The sequence below is a fragment of the Bombina bombina genome, chromosome 1 (assembly GCF_027579735.1).
Source record: "Bombina bombina isolate aBomBom1 chromosome 1, aBomBom1.pri, whole genome shotgun sequence".
NCBI lineage: Eukaryota > Metazoa > Chordata > Amphibia > Anura > Bombinatoridae > Bombina > Bombina bombina.
In genome coordinates this window covers 1,106,329,974-1,106,346,976 of record NC_069499.1, presented here as the reverse complement: position 1 = coordinate 1,106,346,976, position 17,003 = coordinate 1,106,329,974, and positions in this window count along the sequence as shown.

The following is a 17,003-nucleotide window of genomic DNA, read 5'->3' as shown; positions in this document are numbered from 1 at the left end:
ATAGTACATACCAACACTATTTTAAAATAACAAACACTTGATAGAAGAATAAAAACTACATTTAAACACCAAAAAACTCTTAACCATCTCCGTGGAGATGTTGCCTGTGCAACGGCAAAGAGAATGACTGGGGTGGGCGGAGCCTAGGAGGGACTATATGGCCAGCTTTGCTGGGACTCTTTGCCATTTCCTGTTGGGGAAGAGATATCCCACAAGTAAGGATGACGCCGTGGACCGGACACACCAATGTTGGAGAAATCAGGCATTCATTCTCCAAGTCATTAAATTCAGAGCATTTAGATCTTGATAAAATAATGGTCCTTGTGATAGAAGATCCTTCCGCAGAGAAACATTCCAAGATGGATAACTGGATCTTTGAACCAGCTCAGTACTAATAATGAATTAGACTATATCAATAAAATTAAAACACAACTTAAGGATACACACACATATTTGTCCCTAGTAATCAAATTATGAAATCTAAAACCATGGTAGAAGTAAATTGCAGTGGGGAAAGGGTGAAGGTTGGATAGATAAGACAAATTAGTACTTTCAGGTTAAGCATCCTATATGCCCAATCCTATACAACCAAGCTAAAATACATAAAAATCTTGAGTGCCCCCCTGGGAGACCTATAATATAAGACAAGGGCCCTAAATTGCACCCCTTAACGATTTATGTGGATTCTCCTTTACAACCAATAGTAACAAATATACATTCCTTAACAAAAGACAGATAGATATTTTAACCACAATGGATGTGAAAAGCCTTAACACAGCTATACCGCATGTTGAAAGCTTGGATAAGATTAAGAAAGCCCTTGTACACTATCCCTATATTTGACAACCTTGTGATTTCTTGCATAATCTGCTGGAACACTGTTTAAAATTAAATATATTTTGCTTTGAGAACCAACATGTCCTATAGACAGCGGGAACATCAATAAGGTCCAATGTGGCCCGATGACATGCAAATCTGTATATACAAGAATATTAAATATAATGAGATTCTATGAATCTCCAACGTTGGAGGGATGATGAATTATCTTTTCTTGAAAGGGTGGAACAACATAACAATACTGATTTGTCTATACAGTTTAAGTTTTCACACAATGCTAGGCAGACATATATTTCTGCACTTGAAAATGTATAAAACCGATAAGAGCTTTGCTCAGATCTCTTCTTTTAGTAAGCCTACCAACAGAAACTCCATCCTAAATGCTAACATACAGACTACACTCTTAGGATTATTCCAAGGGTACAATTTGCAAGGGTAATAAGAAAAAATTCTAAGAAAGGTAGTTGTGCAAAACAATTGAAAGAAATGTGCTTAAGTTTTAAAAAAGGGATTATAAGAATAAAACAAACTCCTGCATAATTGAGCTAGACTACACAGGATATACTATTGCAACATAAGGAGACTAGACTGCATGAAAGCATCAGGGATAAAGAATTGGCTAACCTAAAAGCCTTAATTCTGTATTGGATCTACTCCAAAGGAGACTCTACCGTCATCAGCTTAGTCCATAGATCCTGAAAGGACCTCTCTAGGAAATGATTTTCTCTTAGCCAGAATAGAAATGCCCTACTCCTATAGGCAACGTGCGCCCTGATATTTAATGGAGGAAATATTGTTTAAAAGACAGGAGACGGGAAAAAAGGAAACCCAGGCTTCTCCTATTCCTGCAAAAAAAAGTAAATTTATGCTTACCTGATAAATTAATTTCTTCTACGATATGACGAGTCCACGGATTTCATCCTTACTTGTGGGATTTATCCTCCTGCTAACAGGAAGTGGCAAAGAGAACCACAGCAGAACTGTATATATAGCTCCTCCCTTCCCTCCACCTCCAGTCATTCGACCGAAGTTAGGAAGAGAAAGGAAAAGCCAAAGGTGCAGAGGTGACTGAAGTTGATAAAAAATATAATCTAAATCGGTCTTAAAAAATGACAGGGTGGGCCGTGGACTCGTCATATCGTAGAAGAAATTAATTTATCAGGTAAGCATAAATTTACTTTTCTTCTACAAGATATGACGAGTCTATGGATTTCATCCTTACTTGTGGGATACAATTCCAAAGCTACAGGACACGGATGAAAGGGAGGGTGAGGACAGAGACCTAAACAGAAGGCACCACTGCTTGAAGAACCTTTCTCCCAAAACCAGCCTCAGAAGAAGCAAAAGTATCAAATTTGGAAAATTTGGAAAAAGTGTGAAGAGACAACCAAGTTGCAGCCTTGAAAATCTGTTCAACAGAAGCATCGTTTTTAAATGCCCATGAGGAAGCCACAGCCCTAGTAGAATGAGCCGTAATTCTTTCAGGAGGCTGCTGTCCAGCAGTCTCATATGCCAGACGGATGATACTCTTCAGCCAAAAAGAAAGAGAGGTAACCGTAGCTTTCTGACCCCTATGCTTTACAGAATAAACAAGGAATAATGAAGATGATTGACGGAAATCCTTAGTCGCCTGCAAGTAAAACTTCAAGGCACGGACCACGTCCAGGTTATGTAACTTACGCTCCTTCTTAGAAGAAGGATTAGGACATAATGAAGGAACAAGCATTTCCTGATTAATATTCTTATTAGAAACAACCTTAGGAAGGAAACCAGGTTTGGTACGTAAAACCACCTTATCAGAATGGAAGATAAGATAAGGTGAATCACATTGTAATGCTGAAAGCTCAGAAACTCTACGAGCAGAAAAAATAGCAACCAAAAACAAAACTTTCCAAGATAACAGCTTAATATCTATTGAATGCATAGGTTCAAACAGAACCCCTTGAAGAACATTAAGAACTAAATTCAAACTACAGGGTGGAGCAATTGGTCTAAACACAGGCTTAATTCTGGTTAAATCCTGACAAAAAGACTGAACGTCTGAAACATCAGCCAAACGTTTATGAAGTAAAATTGACAAAGCAGAAATTTGACCCTTTAAGGAACTTGCTGATAACCCTTTCTCCAATTCTTCTTGGAGAAAAGACAGAATCTGGGAATCCTAACCTTACTACATGAGTAGCCCTTGGATTCACACCAAAAAAGATATTTACGCCATATCTTATGATAGATCTTTCTAGTGACAGGCTTACGTGCCTGAATCAAAGTATCAATGACCGCATCAGAGAATCCCCGCTTAGATAAAATCAATCGTTCAATCTCCAAGCAGTCAGCTGCAGAGAAATTAGATTTGGATGTTGGAAAGGACCCTGAATGAGAAGGTCCTGTCTCACTGGGAGTTTCCATGGAGGCAGAGAGGACATGTCCAATAGATCTGCATACCAAGTCCTGCTTGGCATTCTGTCGAGACGCCATCAGATCTAATTCCGGTCTGACCCATCGGAGAATCAGTGAGGCAAATACCTCCGGATGGAGTTCCCACTCCCCCGGATGAAAAGCCTGATGGCTTAAATAGTCCGCTTCCCTGTTGTCCACTCCTGGGATGTATATTGCTGACCGATAACAAGAGTGGGTCTCCGCCCATCAAATTATTTTGGATACCTCTGTCATCGCTAAGGAACTCCTCGTTCCTCCCTGATGATTGATGTAAGCCACAGTCGTGATGTTGTCCGACTGGAATCTGATGAATTTGGCCGAAGCCAACTGAGGCCATGCCTGAAGCGCATTGAATATTGCTCTAAATTCCAGAATAAAGATTGGAAGTAGAGACTCCACCTGCGTCCATACACCCTGAGCCTTCAGGGAATTCCAGACTGCACCCCAGCCCAGAAGACTGGTGTCCGTTGTCACTATCACCGACGAGGGTCTGCGGAAACACGTCCCTTGGGACAGATGATCCGGCGACAACCACCAAAGAAGAGAGTCTCTGGTCTTTTGATCCAGATTTAACTGGGGAGAAAAATTTGCATAGTCCCCATTCCACTGTCCGAGCATGCACAGTTGCAGTGGTCTGAGATGAAACCGAGCAAACGGAATGATGTCCATTGCCGCCACCATCTATCCAATTACCTCCATACACTGAGCCACTGATGGCCGAGGATTGGACTGAAGGGCTCGGCATGTATTTAGAATTTTTGACTTTCTGACCTCTGCCAGATTCTATAGACATGAAAATATTTCTGACAGAGTTCCCAAGAAGGGAACCCTTGTCCGAGGAATTAGTGAACTCTTTTCTAGGTTCACCTTACATCCGTGAGTTCTCAGAAAGGACAACACTGTGCCTGTATGAGATTTCGTCAGATGATAAGTTGACGCCTGAATCAAAATATCGTCCAGATAAGGCGCTACTGCTATGCCCTGCGGCCTGAGAACCACCAGAAGGGACCCTAGAACCTTCGTGAAGATCCTGGGTGCTGTGGCCAACCCGAAAGGAAGAGCCACGAACTGAAAATGTTTGTCCAGGAAGGCAAACCTTAGGAACTGATGATGATCCTTGTGGATAGGAATATGAAGGTATGCATCCTTCAAGTCCACGGTAGTCATATATTGACCCTCCTGGATCATTGGTAAAATTGTTCGGATGGTCTCCATCTTGAAGGATGGAACTCTGAGAAACTTGTTTAGACTCTTGAGGTATAAAATAGGTCTGAACGTTACCTCTTTTTTGGGAACCACGAAAAGATTTGAGTAAAATACCTGTCCCTGTTCTAATCTTGGAACGGGACGAATTACTCCCATAGTAGAGAGGTCTTTTGCACAACATAGGAACGCCTCTCTCTTTATCTGGTTTACAGACAATCGAGAAAGAAGAAATCTTCCTCTTGGGAAAATTTTTTTGAATTCCAGTTGATACCCGTTGGTCATGATTTCCAGTTCCCAGGGGTCCTGAACATCTCTTACCCAAGCCTGGGTAAAGAAAGAAAGTCTGCCCCCTACTAGATCCGGTCCCGGATCGGGGGCTGTCCCTTCATGCTGTCTTTGTAGCAGCAGCGGGCTTCTTGGGTTGCTTACCCTTGTTCCAAGCCTGGTTGGGTCTCCAGACGGACTTGGCCTGAGCAAAATTCCCTTCCTGCTTTGTGGAGGAAGAGGAAGAAGAGGGTACTTCTTTAAAATTCAGAAAGGAACGAAAATTATATTGTTTACCCCTCATCTTAACAGACTTATCCTGAGGTAGAGCGTGACCTTTACCTCCAGTAATGTCAGAAATGATTTCCTTCAACTCAGGCCCGGATAGGGTCTTACCCTTGAAAGGAATAGCTAAGAGCTTTGATTTAGATGACACATCAGCAGACCACGATTTTAACCATAACGCTCAAAAATGGCAAATCCTGCATTTTTTGCCGCCAATTTAGCAATTTGAAAGGTGGCATCTGTAATAAAAGAATTAGCTAGCTTGAGAGCCCAAATTCTATCTAAAATGTCCTCTAAAGCAGTGTTTTTCAACCAGTGTGCCGTGGCACACTAGTGTACCATGAGAGATCCTCAGGTGTGCCGCGGCAGACTGACAATCATTATGATTGTTTGTGAATGAATGTCAATATGTCATGTATAGTTTGTAGGAGGCATGGCATCACAGCACAGTGTATATATATATATATATATATATATATATATATATATACTGTAAATATATATATATCCTGTATTAGGCTACAGTGTGTGATTTTGTAAAATTTTGGGATGGTGGTGTGCCACAGGATTTTTTAATGTAAAAAAGTGTGCCATGGGAAAAAAAACTGCTCTAAAGGGGTCTCAACCTTCAGAGACTCTTCAAGAGCATCAAACCAAAAAGCCGCTGCAGTAGTAACTGGAACAATGTAAAAGGAAACCCTGATGAATAAATAATTTCTTTAGAAGACCCTCTAACTTCTTATCCATAGGGTCTTTGAAAGCACAACTGTCCTCAATAGGAATAGTTGTACGCTTAGCCAGGGTAGATATAGCTCCCTCCACCTTAGGGACAGTCTGCCAAGAGTCCCGAATGGTGTCTGATATGGGAAACATTTCCTTGAAATTAGAAGGAGGAGAGAACGGTATACCCGGTCTGTCTCATTCCTTCTTTATAATCTCCAAAATTCTTTTAGGAACCGGAAAAATATCAGTATAAGCGGGTACTTCTAGATATTTGTCCATTTTACACAATTTCTCTGGTGGTACCATAATAGGGTCACAGTCATCCAGAGTCGCTAAAACCTCCCGAAGTAACAGGCGGAGGTGTTCTAGCTTAAATTTAAAGGACATGACGTCCGAATATGTCTGAGGTAACATACTTCCTGGGTCCGAAAGTTCTCCCTCAGACAAAAGTTTCCTGACCCCCAACTCAGAGCCCTGTGAGGGTACATCGGAAATAGCCAACAAAGCATCAGAGGACTCATTCACATTAATTCCTGTCCTACTGCGTTTACCCTGTAACACTGGTAACTTAGATAATACCTCTGTAAGGGTAGTTGACATAACTGCAGCCATATCCTGCAGAGTAAAAGAATTAGACGCATTTGAGGAACTCTGCGTCGCTTGTGTGGGCGTTAATGGTTGTGACACTTGGGAAGAATTAGTAAGGCCCTTTCAGTACAATAGGTACACAAAGTAAGAGGGGGTTCCACAATGGCATCTAAACACATAGAAGAAGGAGTTTCCTCAAGTTCAGACATGTTAAACAGACTAGCAATAGCCACAATAGTCCCTTTCAGTACAATAGGTACACAAAGTAAGAGGGGGTTCCACAATGGCATCTAAACACATAGAAGAAGGAGTTTCCTCAAGTTCAGACATGTTAAACAGACTAGCAATAGCCACAATAGTCGTAAATCACCTCATTTATTGATTAAAAAAAACTTTTAGAAAAAGTGTATTGCGCCTTTAAGAAATAAAAACGCAACAATTTTTCCCAACTTGCACTAAAAACGTTTAAAAACGCTAAACGATTATATATAATAATTCAATTTGTCCAAAAATTATTGCACCCTATAAGTAAAGGTGAAATTGCCCTTTAAGAGACATTTTAATTCACAAAATATATTTTAACAATAAAAATGACCCCTGCACCTCGCCACAGCTCTGCTGTGGAGCCTACCTGCCCTCAGGGTACTGAAAATTGACTCGACAATGATCCGGTAACTGGAAAACAACTTTAGGCCCCACCGGAGCTAATGCCTGCTGCCTTCTTAGTGAGAGAAAACATAATTTATGCTTACCTGTTAAATTTATTTCTCTTGTGATGTATCGAGTCCCTCGGATTCATCCATACTTGTGGGATATTCTCCTTCCCTACAGGAAGTGGCAAAGAGAGCACCCACAATAGAGCTGTCTATATAGCTCCTCCCTTAGCTCCACCCCCCAGTCATTCGACCGAAAGTTAGGAAGTAAAAGGAGAAACTATAGGGTGCAGTGGTGACTGAAGTTTTTTAAATAAAAATATACTGCCTGTCTTAATAAACAGGGCGGGCCGTGGACTTGATACATCACAAGAGAAATAAATTTATCAGGTAAGCATAAATTCTGTTTTCTCTTGTAAGATGTATTGAGTCCACGGATTCATCCATACTTGTGGGATACCAATACCAAAGCTTTAGGACACGGATGAGGGGAGGGACAAGACAGGGACCTTAAACGGAAGGCACAACTGCTTGTAGAACCTTTCTCCCAAAAATAGCCTCCGAAGAAGCAAAAGTATCGAATTTGTAAAATTTGGAAAAAGTATGAAGCGAAGACCAAGTCGTTGCCTTACAAATCTGTTCAACAGAAGCCTTATTTTTAAAAGCCCATGTGGAAGCCACTGCTCTAGTAGAATGAGCAGTAATTCTTTCAGGAGGCTGCTGGCCAGCAGTCTCATAAGCCATACGGATGATGCTTTGCATCCAAAATGAAAGAGAGGTAGCCGTAGCCTTTTGACCTCACCGCTTACCAGAATAGACAACAAACAATGAAGATGTTTGACGGAAATCTTTGGTTGCTTGTAAGTAAAACTTTAAAGCACGAACCACATCAAGATTGTGCAACAGACGTTCCTTCTTTGAAGAAGGATTAGGACACAGCGAAGGAACAACAATTTCCTGATTGATATTCCTATTAGAAACAACCTTAGGAAGGAATCCAGGTTTGTTACGTAAAACCACCTTATCTGCATGGAAAATAAGATAAGGTGAGTCACACTGTAAAGCAGATAACTCAGAAACTCTTCGAGCCGAAGAGATAGCTACTAAAAACAAAACTTTCCAAGATAGAAGCTTAATATCTATGGAATGCATAGGTTCAAACGGAACCCCTTGAAGAACTTTAAGAACCAAGTTTAGGCTCCATGGCGGAGCAACAGGTTTAAATACAGGCTTGATCCTGAACAAGGCCTGACTAAATGCTTGAACTTCTGGGACATCTGCCAGACGTTTGTGTAAACGAATAGACAAAGCAGATATTTGTCCCTTTAAGGAACTAGCTGATAATCCCTTCTCCAATCCTTCTTGGAGAAAAGACAAAATTCTAGGAATCCTAATCTTACTCCATGAGTAACCCTTGGATTCACACCAACAAAGATGTTTGCGCCAAATCTTATGATAGATTTTCCTGGTGACAGGCTTTCTAGCCTGAATCAGGGTATCAATGACCGAGTCAGAGAAACCACGCTTTGAAAGAATCAGGCGTTCAATCTCCAAGCAGTCAGACGCAGAGAAATTAGATTTGGATGCTTGAACAGACCTTGGATTAGAAGGTCCTGCCTCATTGGCAGAGTCCACGGTGGAACAGATGACATGTCCACCAGGTCTGCATACCAAGTCCTGCGTGGCCACGCAGGCGCTATCAGAATCACCAAAGCTCTCTCCTGCTTGATTCTGGCAACCAGACGTGGGAGGAGAGGAAACGGTGGAAATACATAAGCCAGATTGAAGGACCAGGGCACTGCTAGAGCATCTATCAGTACCGCCTGGGGATCCCGGGACCTGGACCCATAATGCGGAAGTTTGGCGTTCTGTCGGGACACCATCAGATCCAATTCTGGTGTGCCCCATAGCTGAGTCAGCTGGGCAAATACCTCTGGATGGAGCTCCCACTCCCCCAAATGAAAAGTCTGACGACTTAGGAAATGCGCCTCCTAGTTCTCTACCCCTGGGATATGGATTCCTGAGAGATGGCAAGACTGATCCTCCGCCAATAGGATAATTTTGGTTACCTCCATCATCGCTAGAGAACTCCGTGTTCCTCCCTGATGATTGATATAGGCTACAGTCGTGATGTTGTCCGACTAAAATCTGATGAATTTGGCCACAGCTAGCTGAGGCCACGCCTGAAGCGCATTGAATATCGCTCTCAGTACTAGAATGTTTATTGGGAGGAGAGATTCTTCCCAAGACCATAAGCCCTGTGCTTTCAGGGATTTCCAGACTGCACCCCAGTCTAGCATGCTGGCATCTGTCGTTACTATGAGCCACTCTGGCCTGCGGAAACATATTCCCTGAGACAGGTGGTCCTGAGACAACCACCAGAGAAGAGAATCTCTGGTCTCTTGGTCCAGATGCAGTTGAGGAGATAAATCTGCATAATCCCCATTCCACTGTTTGAGCATGCATAGTTGCAGTGGTCTGAGGTGTAGGCGGGCATAAGGAACTATGTCCATTGCTGCTACCATAAGTCCGATTACCTCCATACACTGAGCCACTTATGGCCGAGGAATGGAATGAAGAGCTCGGCAAGTGATTAAAAGTTTTGATTTTCTGACCTCCGTCAGAAATATTTTCATTTCTACCGAGTCTATCAGAGTCCCTAGGAAGGAAACTCTTGTGAGAGGGACGAGAGAACTCTTTTTTATGTTCACCTTCCACCCGTGAGATCTCAGAAAAGCCAACACGATGTCCGTGTGAGACTTGGCTAGCTGGAAAGTCGACGCCTGAATTAAGATGTCGTCTAGATAAGGTGCCACTGCTATACCCCGCGGTCTTAGAACCGCCAAAAGGGACCCTAGCACCTTTGTTAAAATTCTGGGAGCAGTGTCCAGAAATGCCTGTCCAGAAAGGCGAATCTGAGGAATTGATGATGATCTCTGTAAATAGGGATGTGTAGATACACATCCTTTAAGTCCACGGTAGTCATATATTGACCCTCCTGGATCAGAGGAAGAATAGTCCGAATAGTCTCCATCTTGAAAGATGGCACTCTGAGGAATTTGTTTAGAATTTTGAGATCCAAGATTGGTCTGAAAGTTCCCTCTTTTTTGGGAGCCACAAAAAGGTTGGAGTAAAAACCTAGCCCTTGTTCCGCTCCTGGAACTGGGCGAATCACTCCCATGGTATGTAGGTCTGCTACACAGCGTAAGAACGCCTCTCTCTTTGTCTGGTTTGCAGACAATTGAGAAATGTGAAATCTCCCCCTTGGGGGGGGGGGGAGTCTTTGAAGTCCAGAAGATATCCTTGGGACACAATTTCTAAAGCCCAGGAATCATGAACATCTCTTGCCTGAGCAAAGAGAGAGAGTCTGCCCCCTACTAGATCCGGTCCCGGATCGGGGGCTACCCCTTCATGCTGTCTTAGAGGTAGCAGCAGGCTTCTTGGCCTGTTTACCCTTGTTCCAAGCCTGGTTAGGTCTCCAGACTGATTTGGATTGGACAGAATTCCCCTCTTGTGCTGCAGGGGAAGCTGAAGCGGGACCACCCTTGAAGTTCCGAAAGGAACGAAAATTATTTTGTTTGGTCCTCATCTTATTTGTTTTATCCTGAGGGAGGGCATGGCCTTTCGCTTCAGTGATGTCTGAAATTATTTCTTTCAGTGCAGGCCCGAATAGTGTCTTTCCTTTGAAAGGGATGTTCAACAATTTCGATTTTGATGGCACATCAGCAGACCAGGACTTAAGCCATAACGCCCTGCGTGCTAAAATGGCAAAACCTGAATTCTTTGCCGCTAATTTAGCCATTTGTAAAGCGGCATCTGTAATGAAAGAATTAGCCAACTTAAGGGCCTTAATTCTATCCATAATATCCTCTAAAGGAGTCTCCACCTGGAGAGCCTCTTATAGAGCCTCAAACCAGAAAGCAGCTGCAGTAGTTACAGGAACAATGCACGCAATAGGTTGGAGAAGAAAACCTTGATGAACAAAAATTTTCTTTAGGAGACTCTCTAATTTTTTATCCATAGGATCTTTGAAAACACAACTGTCTTCGATAGGTATAGTTGTACGCTTAGCAATAGTAGAAATAGCTCCCTCCCCCTTAGGAACAGTCTGCCACAAGTCTTGTATGGTGTCAGATATGGGAAACATTTTCTTAAAAACAGGAGGGGGAGCGAACGGAATACCTTGTCTATCCCACTTCTTATTAACAATAATCACAATCCTCTTAGTGACTGGAAAAACATCAGTGTAAACAGGAATCTCTAAGTATCTTTCCATTTTACACAATTTCTCTGGGACCACTATAGGGTCACAATCGTCTAGAGTAGCTAATACCTCCTTGAGCAATAAGCAGAGGTGTTCAAGCTTAAATTTAAAGGCCGACATATCAGAATCTGTCCGAGGGAGCGTCTTTCCTGAATCAGAAATCTCTCCCTCAGATAGCAAATCCCTACCCCTACTTCAGAACATTGTGAGGGTATATCGGATACGGCTACTAAATCGTCAGAAGGCTCAGCATTTGTTCTTAACCCAGAGCTGTCACGCTATCCTTGTAAACCAGGCAGTTTAGAGAAAACCTCTGTGAGGGTTTTATTCATAACTGTGGCCATGTCTTGTAAAGTAAATGAATTAGACGTACTAGATGTACTTGGCGTCACTTGTGCGGGCGTTACTGGTTGTGACACTTGGGGAGAGCTAGATGCTAAACCCTAATTTCCTTCTAACTGAGAATCATCTATTGCAATATTTTAAGTGCTAAAATATGCTCTTTACCTTTACCTGCATCTAGCTGTCCGGCAGGAGGACAGCTCACCCGGTATGAGAGGATGCCACTCCTCACAGAGACCTGTGAACAAAAGAAAGAACAGAGTAAACCTACTCAGGCTTTCTATACCAGGGCAGCAAGGCCCACCTCACAAGTTGCTAACTGCTTTAAAGCCACCACTGCCCTACTGAAGAGACTAACGTGGAGTACAGCTAGACCCAATCTTGAGAGGAAAGATCAGAGCAAACTTACTCTGGCTTTCAAAATAATAAAATCTTGATTGAAGTGAAATAATCCAAACTTCTTCAGACACCAAAACTTCACCTCCTCCTTGAACCGAAGGCAAAGAGAATGACTGGGGGTTGTGGGAAGGGAAGTTATACTTAACAGTTTGACTGTGGTGCTCTTTGGGAGTGATATTCCCAACAGTAATTGATTAAACCGTGGACTTAGGAAAGAAAAATATATTTTTTCTTAAATCTTTTCTTTCTTTTCTGTAGTGTAGTGGTCACACCACCGCACACCTCCATTCGATCGCTACTGTAGGGCTCACCCCCACCCTGATTCCCATTTTTTTTTGTAGTGTAGCATCTCTTCCCTCTCCTATCCAAACATATTTTCTGTAGGTAGGTTTCCACCACTCCTTTCCCCCTCCTCCACTGTGCCACCCACCCACCTCCCTCCTGAATCTCCCAACAGCACAAATAGAGATTGTTACAGACAGTGACACAGACCGTATCACTGTCTGTAGCGATCAGGCTGTCTGTATTCATATGGTAACAGAGCACCAACGTGCTCTGTTACCATGCAAAAGCAGATGCCTGCAGCCAGAGCAAGTCAAGAATGCTGGAGCTTCCTGAAGGTCAGACGGATGTAAATATACGTTAGAAGGTATGTTGGGCTATGTACCACATGACGTATATATGTACGTCCGACTGGTGTAAGGAGTTAAAAGGGACAGTAAATGTTTTAACCCTTCCAATAATTTTAATGAACCTTTAAGAATTTTAAACTTGTAATCACAGTTGCACACAAGCACAGTAAGGGTTGATCAGACTGTCTGCATTCATATGGTAACGGAGCACCGACCATGCTCTGTTACCATGCGAAGGCAGATGCCTGCAGCCCAGGAAGAGCAAGTGAAGACTGCTGGAGCTTCCTGAAGGTCGGACGTAGATATACGTTAGGCGGTATGTTGGGCTATGTACCGCATGACGTATATGTACGTCCGACTGGTGTAAGGAGTTAAAAGGGACAGTAAATGTTTTAACCCTTCCAATAATTTTAATGAACCTTTAAGAATTTGAAACTTGTAATCACACTTGCATACAAGCACAGTAAGGATTGATCTACACAAATATGGAAAGTCTACTTTGACAACAAAGGCCAAAACACTTCTCACTGGCTGTGCCTCCTGTTGTCCATTAAAGGGTCAGTAAACTCAGTCGATGTTAAAGATAACTATAAACTCCGATATATACTTACAATTTAACAGCATAGTGCAGTTATCGATAAAAACAGAATTTATGCTTACCTGATAAATTACTTTCTCCAACGGTGTGTCCGGTCCACGGCGTCATCCTTACTTGTGGGATATTCTCTTCCCCAACAGGAAATGGCAAAGAGTCCCAGCAAAGCTGGTCACATGATCCCTCCTAGGCTCCGCCCACCCCAGTCATTCGACCGACGGACAGGAGGAAATATATATAGGAGAAACCATATGATACCGTGGTGACTGTAGTTAGAGAAAATAATTGATCAGACCTGATTAAAAAACCAGGGCGGGCCGTGGACCGAACACACCGTTGGAGAAAGTAATTTATCAGGTAAGCATAAATTCTGTTTTCTCCAACATTGGTGTGTCCGGTCCACGGCGTCATCCTTACTTGTGGGAACCAATACCAAAGCTTTAGGACACGGATGAAGGGAGGGAGCAAATCAGGTCACCTAAATGGAAGGCACCACGGCTTGCAAAACCTTTCTCCCAAAAATAGCCTCCGAAGAAGCAAAAGTATCAAATTTGTAAAATTTGGCAAAAGTGTGCAGTGAAGACCAAGTTGCTGCCTTACATATCTGGTCAACAGAAGCCTCATTCTTGAAGGCCCATGTGGAAGCCACAGCCCTAGTGGAGTGAGCTGTGATTCTTTCAGGAGGCTGCCGTCCGGCAGTCTCATAAGCCAATCGGATAATGCTTTTAAGCCAAAAGGAAAGAGAGGTAGAAGTCGCTTTTTGACCTCTCCTTTTACCAGAATAAACAACAAACAAGGAAGATGTTTGTCTGAAATCTTTAGTAGCCTCTAAATAGAATTTTAGAGCACGGACTACGTCCAAATTGTGTAACAAACGTTCCTTCTTTGAAACTGGATTCGGACACAAAGAAGGTACAACTATCTCCTGGTTAATATTTTTGTTGGAAACAACTTTCGGAAAAAAACCAGGCTTAGTACGCAAAACCACCTTATCTGCATGGAACACCAGATAGGGCGGAGAACACTGCAGAGCAGATAACTCTGAAACTCTTCTAGCAGAAGAAATTGCAACCAAAAACAAAACTTTCCAAGATAATAACTTAATATCTACGGAATGTAAGGGTTCAAACGGAACCCCTTGAAGAACTGAAAGAACTAGATTTAGACTCCAGGGAGGAGTCAAAGGTCTGTAAACAGGCTTGATCCTAACCAGAGCCTGAACAAATGCTTGAACATCTGGCACAGCTGCCAGTCTTTTGTGAAGTAAAACAGATAAAGCAGAGATCTGTCCCTTCAGAGAACTTGCAGATAATCCTTTCTCCAAACCTTCTTGTAGAAAGGATAGAATCTTAGGAATTTTTATCTTGTTCCATGGGAATCCTTTAGATTCACACCAACAGATATATTTTTTCCATATTTTATGGTAAATTTTTCTAGTTACAGGCTTTCTAGCCTGAATCAGAGTATCTATTACAGAATCTGAAAACCCACGCTTTGATAAAATCAAGCGTTCAATCTCCAAGCCGTCAGTTGGAGGGAAACCAGATTCGGATGTTCGAATGGACCCTGAACAAGAAGGTCCTGTCTCAAAGGTAGCTTCCATGGTGGAGCCGATGACATATTCACCAGGTCTGCATACCAAGTCCTGCATGGCCACGCAGGAGCTATCAAGATCACCGAGGCCCTCTCCTGATTGATCCTAGCTACCAGCCTGGGGATGAGAGGAAACGGTGGGAATACATAAGCTAGGTTGAAGGTCCAAGGTGCTACTAGTGCATCTACTAGGGTCGCCTTGGGATCCCTGGATCTGGACCCGTATCAAGGAACCTTGAAGTTCTGACGAGACGCCATCAGATCCATGTCTGGAATGCCCCATAATTGAGTTATTTGGGCAAAGATTTCCGGATGGAGTTCCCACTCCCCCGGATGGAATGTCTGACGACTCAGAAAATCCGCTTCCCAATTTTCCACTCCTGGGATGTGGATCGCAGACAAGTGGCAGGAGTGATCCTCCGCCCATTGAATTATCTTGGTAACTTCTTTCATCGCCAGGGAAGTCCTTGTTCCCCCCTGATGATTGATATATGCAACGGTCGTCATGTTGTCTGACTGAAACCTTATGAATTTGGCCTTTGCTAGTTGAGGCCAAGCTCTGAGAGCATTGAATATCGCTCTCAGTTCCAGAATGTTTATCGGGAGAAGAGACTCTTCCCGAGACCATAGACCCTGAGCTTTCAGGGATTCCCAGACCGCGCCCCAGCCCACTAGGCTGGCGTCGGTCGTGACAATGACCCACTCTGGTCTGCGGAAGCTCATTCCCTGTGACAGATTGTCCAGGGTGAGCCACCAACGGAGTGAATCTCTGGTCTTTTGATCTACTTGAATCGTCGGAGACAAGTCTGTATAATCCCCATTCCACTGTCTGAGCATGCACAGTTGTAATGGTCTTAGATGAATTCGTGCAAAAGGAACTATGTCCATTGTTGCAACCATCAATCCTATTACTTCCATGCACTGCGCTATGGAAGGACGAGGAACAGAATGAAGTACTTGACAAGAGCTTAGAAGTTTTGATTTTCTGACCTCTGTCAGAAAAATCCTCATTTCTAAGGAATCTATTATTGTTCCCAAGAAGGGAACTCTTGTTGACGGGGACAGAGAACTTTTTTCTTTGTTCACCTTCCATCCGTGAGATCTGAGAAAGGCTAGGACGATGTCCGTATGAGCCTTTGCTTTTGACAGGGACGACGCTTGAATCAGGATGTCGTCCAAGTAAGGTACTACTGCAATGCCCCTTGGTCTTAGAACCGCTAGAAGGGACCCTAGTACCTTTGTGAAAATCCTTGGAGCAGTGGCTAATCCAAATGGAAGTGCCACAAACTGGTAATGCTTGTCCAGAAAAGCGAACCTTAGGAACTGATGATGTTCCTTGTGGATAGGAATATGTAGGTACGCATCCTTTAAATCCACGGTAGTCATAAATTGATTTTCCTGGATAGTAGGTAGGATCGTTCGAATAGTTTCCATTTTGAACGATGGTACCCTGAGAAATTTGTTTAGGATCTTTAGATCCAAAATTGGTCTGAATGTTCCCTCTTTTTTGGGAACTATGAACAGATTGGAATAAAATCCCATTCCTTGTTCTCTTATTGGAACTGGATGTATCACTCCCATCTTTAACAGGTCTTCTACACAATGTAAGAATGCCTGTCTCTTTATTTGGTTTGAAGATAATTGAGACCTGTGGAACCTTCCCCTTGGGGGTAGTTCCTTGAATTCCAGGAGATAACCTTGAGAAACTATTTCTAGCGCCCAAGGATCCTGAACATCTCTTGCCCAAGCCTGAGCAAAGAGAGAAAGTCTGCCCCCCACTAGATCCGGTCCCGGATCGGGGGCTATCCCTTCATGCTGTTTTGGTAGCAGTGGTAGGCTTCTTGGCCTGCTTACCCTTGTTCCAGCCTTGCATTGGTTTCCAGGCTGGTTTGGGTTGTGAAGTATTACCCTCTTGCTTAGAGGATACAGAATTAGAGACTGGTCCGTTTCTGCGAAAGGGACGAAAATTAGGCTTATTATTAGCCTTAAAAGACCTATCCTGTGGGAGGGCGTGGCCCTTTCCCCCAGTGATGTCTGAAATAATCTCTTTCAAATCAGGTCCAAATAATGTTTTACCTTTGAAAGGAATGTTAAGCAATTTTGTCTTGGAAGACACATCCGCTGACCAAGACTTTAGCCAAAGCACTCTGCGCGCCACGACAGCAAACCCTGAATTTTTCGCCGCT